This window comes from Urocampus carinirostris, unplaced genomic scaffold (assembly GCF_059441175.1).
Source record: "Urocampus carinirostris isolate Australia breed hairy pipefish unplaced genomic scaffold, RoL_Ucar_1.0 HiC_scaffold_41, whole genome shotgun sequence".
Lineage (NCBI taxonomy): Eukaryota > Metazoa > Chordata > Actinopteri > Syngnathiformes > Syngnathidae > Urocampus > Urocampus carinirostris.
Window position 1 is genome coordinate 109,039 of NW_028283148.1, and position 6,187 is coordinate 115,225.

The 6,187-nt window shown below is 38.3% G+C and overlaps 3 non-coding genes across 3 annotated transcripts; all 3 read right to left on the reverse strand.

Moving 5' to 3' along the window:
* Positions 1 to 137: 137 nt before the first annotated feature.
* On the reverse strand, positions 138 to 210 carry trnar-ccu (transfer RNA arginine (anticodon CCU)). The gene has a single exon. It is a non-coding gene; the product is annotated as a tRNA-Arg (tRNA).
* Positions 211 to 4,805: 4,595 nt separating this feature from the next.
* trnar-ccu (transfer RNA arginine (anticodon CCU)) lies at positions 4,806 to 4,878 on the reverse strand. Its single transcript has one exon. It is a non-coding gene; the product is annotated as a tRNA-Arg (tRNA).
* A 249-nt stretch (positions 4,879 to 5,127) lies between these two features.
* Positions 5,128 to 5,200, reverse strand: trnar-ccu (transfer RNA arginine (anticodon CCU)). Its single transcript has one exon. It is a non-coding gene; the product is annotated as a tRNA-Arg (tRNA).
* Positions 5,201 to 6,187: the final 987 nt, after the last annotated feature.

The window sequence follows — 6,187 nt, forward strand, 5'->3', positions numbered from 1 at the left end:
CAACCTTCAGATTATGAGACTGACGTGCTACCTGCTACGCCAATGAAGCTGTAATTTTCAATTGAAATCACAAAATCAAAATCCAATTTCTCTCCCTTTTTTCAATTAATTTCCAAAAACTCGACAAGAGAACACTGTGCTTCATGTGAGGGTTGAACTCACGACCTTCAGATTAGGAGACTGACGTGCTACCTGCTGTGCCAATGAAGCTGTAATTTTCAATTGAAATCGCAAAATCAAAATCCAATTTCTCTCCCTTTTTTCAATTAATTTCCAAAAACTCGACAAGAGAACACTATGCTTCATGTGAGGGTTGAACTCACGACCTTCAGATTATGAGACTGACGTGCTACCTGCTGCGCCAATGAAGCTGTAATTTTCAATTGAAATCGCAAAATCAAAATCCAATTCCTCTCCCTTTTTTCAATTATTCTTCAAAAACTCGACAAGAGAACACTATGCTTCATGTGAGGGTTGAACTCACAACCTTCAGAATATGAGACTGACGTGCTACCTGCTGTGCCAATGAAGCTGTAATTTTCAATTGAAATCGCAAAATCAAAATCCAATTTCTCTCCCTTTTTTCAATTAATTTCCAAAAACTCGACAAGAGAACACTATGCTTCATGTGAGGGTTGAACTCACGACCTTCAGATTATGAGACTGACGTGCTACCTGCTGCGCCAATGAAGCTGTAATCTTGAAATGAAATCGCAAAATCAAAATGCAATTTCTCTCCCTTTTTTCAATTAATTTCCAAAAACTCGACAAGAGAACACTATGCTTCATGTGAGGGTTGAACTCACGACCTTCAGATTATGAGACTGACGTACTACCTGCTACGCCAATGAAGCTGTAATTTTCAATTGAAATCGCAAAATCAAAATCCAATTTCTCTCCCTTTTTTCAATTAATTTCCAAAAACTCGACAAGAGAACACAATGCTTCATGTGAGGGTTGAACTCACGACCGTCAGATTATGAGACTGGCGTGCTACCTGCTGCGCCAATGAAGCTGTAATTTTCAATTGAGATCGCAAAATCAAAATCCAATTCCCCTTCCTTTTTTCAATTATTCTTCAAAATCTTGACAAGAGAACACTATGCTTCATGTGAGGGTTGAACTCAAAACCTTCAGATTATGAGACTGACGTGCTACCTGCTACGCCAATGAAGCTGTAATTTTCAATTGAAATCGCAAAATCAAAATCCAATTTCTCTCCCTTTTTTCAATTAATTTCCAAAAACTCGACAAGAGAACACTATGCTTCATGTGAGGGTTGAACTCACGACCTTCAGATTATGAGACTGACGTGCTACCTGCTGCGCCAATGAAGCTGTAATCTTGAAATGAAATCGCAAAATCAAAATCCAATTTCTCTCCCTTTTTTCAATTAATTTCAAAAAACTCGACAAGAGAACACTATGCTTCATGTGAGGGTTGAACTCACGACCTTCAGATTATGAGACTGACGTACTACCTGCTACACCAATGAAGCTGTAATTTTCAATTGAAATCGCAAAATCAAAATCCAATTTCTCTCCCTTTTTTCGATTATTTTCCAAAAACTCGACAAGAGAACACTATGCTTCATGTGAGGGTTGAACTCACGACCTTCAGATTATGAGACTGACGTGCTACCTGCTGCGCCAATGAAGCTGTAATTTTCAATTGAAATCGCAAAATCAAAATCCAATTTCTCTCCCTTTTTTCAATTAATTTCCAAAAACTCGACAAGAGAACACAATGCTTCATGTGAGGGTTGAACTCACGACCTTCAGATTATGAGACTGACGTGCTACCTGCTGCGCCAATGAAGCTGTAATCTTGAAATGAATTCGCAAAATCAAAATCCAATTTTTCTCCCTTTTTTCAATTAATTTCCAAAAACTCGACAAGAGAACACTATGCTTCATGTGAGGGTTGAACTCACGACCTTCAGATTATGAGACTGACGTGCTACCTGCTGCGCCAATGAAGCTGTAATCTTGAAATGAATTCGCAAAATCAAAATCCAATTTTTCTCCCTTTTTTCAATTAATTTCCATAAACTCGACAAGAGAACACTATGCTTCATGTGAGGGTTGAACTCACGACCTTCAGATTATGAGACTGACGTGCTACCTGCTGCGCCAATGAAGCTGTAATTTTCAATTGAGATCGCAAAATCAAAATCCAATTTCTCTCCCTTTTTTCAATTAATTTCCAAAAACTCGACAAGAGAACACAATGCTTCATGTGAGGGTTGAACTCACGACCTTCAGATTATGAGACTGACGTGCTACCTGCTGCGCCAATGAAGCTGTAATTTTCAATTGAAATCGCAAAATCAAAATCCAATTACTCTCCCTTTTTTCAATTATTCTTCAAAATCTCGACAAGAGAACACTATGCTTCATGTGAGGGTTGAACTCACAACCTTCAGATTATGAGACTGACATGCTACCTGCTACGCCAATGAAGCTGTTATTTTCAATTGAAATCGCAAAATCAAAATCAAATTTCTCTCCCTTTTTTCAATTAATTTCCAAAAACTCGACAAGAGTACACAATGCTTCATGTGAGGGTTGAACTCACGACCTTCAGATTATGAGACTGACGTGCTACCTGCTGCGCCAATGAAGCTGTAATCTTGAAATGAATTCGCAAAATCAAAATCCAATTTCTCTCCCTTTTTTCAATTAATTTCCCAAAACTCGACAAGAGAACACTATGCTTCATGTGAGGGTTGAACTCACGACCTTCAGATTATGAGACTGACGTACTACCTGCTACACCAATGAAGCTGTAATTTTCAATTGAAATCGCAAAATCAAAATCCAATTTCTCTCCCTTTTTTCAATTAATTTCCAAAAACTCGACAAGAGAACACTATGCTTCATGTGAGGGTTGAACTCACGACCTTCAGATTATGAGACTGACGTGCTACCTGCTGCACCAATGAAGCTGTAATCTTGAAATGAAATCGCAAAATCAAAATCCAATTTCTCTCCCTTTTTTCAATTAATTTCCAAAAACTCGACAAGAGAACACTATGCTTCATGTGAGGGTTGAACTCACGACCTTCAGATTATGAGACTGACGTACTACCTGCTACGCCAATGAAGCTGTAATTTTCAATTGAAATCGCAAAATCAAAATCCAATTTCTCTCCCTTTTTTCAATTAATTTCCCAAAACTCGACAAGAGAACACAATGCTTCATGTGAGGGTTGAACTCACGACCGTCAGATTATGAGACTGGCGTGCTACCTGCTGCGCCAATGAAGCTGTAATTTTCAATTGAGATCGCAAAATCAAAATCCAATTCCCCTTCCTTTTTTCAATTATTCTTCAAAATCTTGACAAGAGAACACTATGCTTCATGTGAGGGTTGAACTCAAAACCTTCAGATTATGAGACTGACGTGCTACCTGCTACGCCAATGAAGCTGTAATTTTCAATTGAAATCGCAAAATCAAAATCCAATTTCTCTCCCTTTTTTCAATTAATTTCCAAAAACTCGACAAGAGAACACTATGCTTCATGTGAGGGTTGAACTCACGACCTTCAGATTATGAGACTGACGTGCTACCTGCTGCGCCAATGAAGCTGTAATCTTCAAATGAAATCGCAAAATCAAAATCCAATTTCTCTCCCTTTTTTCAATTAATTTCAAAAAACTCGACAAGAGAACACTATGCTTCATGTGAGGGTTGAACTCACGACCTTCAGATTATGAGACTGACGTACTACCTGCTACACCAATGAAGCTGTAATTTTCAATTGAAATCGCAAAATCAAAATCCAATTTCTCTCCCTTTTTTCGATTATTTTCCAAAAACTCGACAAGAGAACACTATGCTTCATGTGAGGAGTGAACTCACGACCTTCAGATTATGAGACTGATGTGCTACCTGCTGCGCCAATGAAGCTGTAATTTTGAAATGAAATCGCAAAATCAAAATCAAATTTCTCTCCCTTTTTTCAATTAATTTCCAAAAACTTGACAAGAGAACACAATGCTTCATGTGAGGGTAGAACTCACGACCTTCAGATTATGAGACTGACGTGCTACCTGCTGCGCCAATGAAGCTGTAATCTTGAAATGAATTCGCAAAATCAAAATCCAATTTCTCTCCCTTTTTTCAATTAATTTCCAAAAACTCGACAAGAGAACACTATGCTTCATGTGAGGGTTGAACTCACGACCTTCAGATTATGAGACTGACGTGCTACCTGCTGCACCAATGAAGCTGTAATCTTGAAATGAATTCGCAAAATCAAAATCCAATTTCTCTCCCTTTTTCAATTAATTTCCAAAAACTCGACAAGAGAACACTATGCTTCATGTGAGGGTTGAACTCACGACCTTCAGATTATGAGACTGACGTACTACCTGCTACACCAATGAAGCTGTAATTTTCAATTGAAATCGCAAAATCAAAATCCAATTTCTCTCCCTTTTTTCAATTAATTTCCAAAAACTCGACAAGAGAACACTATGCTTCATGTGAGGGTTGAACTCACGACCTTCAGATTATGAGACTGACGTGCTACCTGCTGCGCCAATGAAGCTGTAATCTTGAAACGAAATCGCAAAATCAAAATCCAATTGCTCTCCCTTTTTCCTATTAATTTCCAAAAACTCGACAAGAGAACACTATGCTTCATGTGAGGGTTGAACTCACGACCTTCAGATTATGAGACTGACGTGCTACCTGCTGCGCCAATGAAGCTGTAATCTTGAAATGAAATCGCAAAATCAAAATCCAATTTCTCTCCCTTTTTTCAATTAATTTCCAAAAACTCGACAAGAGAACACTGTGCTTCATGTGAGGGTTGAACTCACGACCTTCAGATTAGGAGACTGACGTGCTACCTGCTGTGCCAATGAAGCTGTAATTTTCAATTGAAATCGCAAAATCAAAATCCAATTTCTCTCCCTTTTTTCAATTAATTTCCAAAATCTCGACAAGAGAACACTATGCTTCATGTGAGGGTTGAACTCACAACCTTCAGATTATGAGACTGACGTGCTACCTGCTACGCCAATGAAGCTGTAATTTTCAATTGAAATCACAAAATCAAAATCCAATTTCTCTCCCTTTTTTCAATTAATTTCCAAAAACTCGACAAGAGAACACTGTGCTTCATGTGAGGGTTGAACTCACGACCTTCAGATTAGGAGACTGACGTGCTACCTGCTGTGCCAATGAAGCTGTAATTTTCAATTGAAATCGCAAAATCAAAATCCAATTTCTCTCCCTTTTTTCAATTAATTTCCAAAAACTCGACAAGAGAACACTATGCTTCATGTGAGGGTTGAACTCACGACCTTCAGATTATGAGACTGACGTGCTACCTGCTGCGCCAATGAAGCTGTAATTTTCAATTGAAATCGCAAAATCAAAATCCAATTCCTCTCCCTTTTTTCAATTATTCTTCAAAAACTCGACAAGAGAACACTATGCTTCATGTGAGGGTTGAACTCACAACCTTCAGAATATGAGACTGACGTGCTACCTGCTGTGCCAATGAAGCTGTAATTTTCAATTGAAATCGCAAAATCAAAATCCAATTTCTCTCCCTTTTTTCAATTAATTTCCAAAAACTCGACAAGAGAACACTATGCTTCATGTGAGGGTTGAACTCACGACCTTCAGATTATGAGACTGACGTGCTACCTGCTGCGCCAATGAAGCTGTAATCTTGAAATGAAATCGCAAAATCAAAATGCAATTTCTCTCCCTTTTTTCAATTAATTTCCAAAAACTCGACAAGAGAACACTATGCTTCATGTGAGGGTTGAACTCACGACCTTCAGATTATGAGACTGACGTACTACCTGCTACGCCAATGAAGCTGTAATTTTCAATTGAAATCGCAAAATCAAAATCCAATTTCTCTCCCTTTTTTCAATTAATTTCCAAAAACTCGACAAGAGAACACAATGCTTCATGTGAGGGTTGAACTCACGACCGTCAGATTATGAGACTGGCGTGCTACCTGCTGCGCCAATGAAGCTGTAATTTTCAATTGAGATCGCAAAATCAAAATCCAATTCCCCTTCCTTTTTTCAATTATTCTTCAAAATCTTGACAAGAGAACACTATGCTTCATGTGAGGGTTGAACTCAAAACCTTCAGATTATGAGACTGACGTGCTACCTGCTACGCCAATGAAGCTGTAATTTTCAATTGAAATCG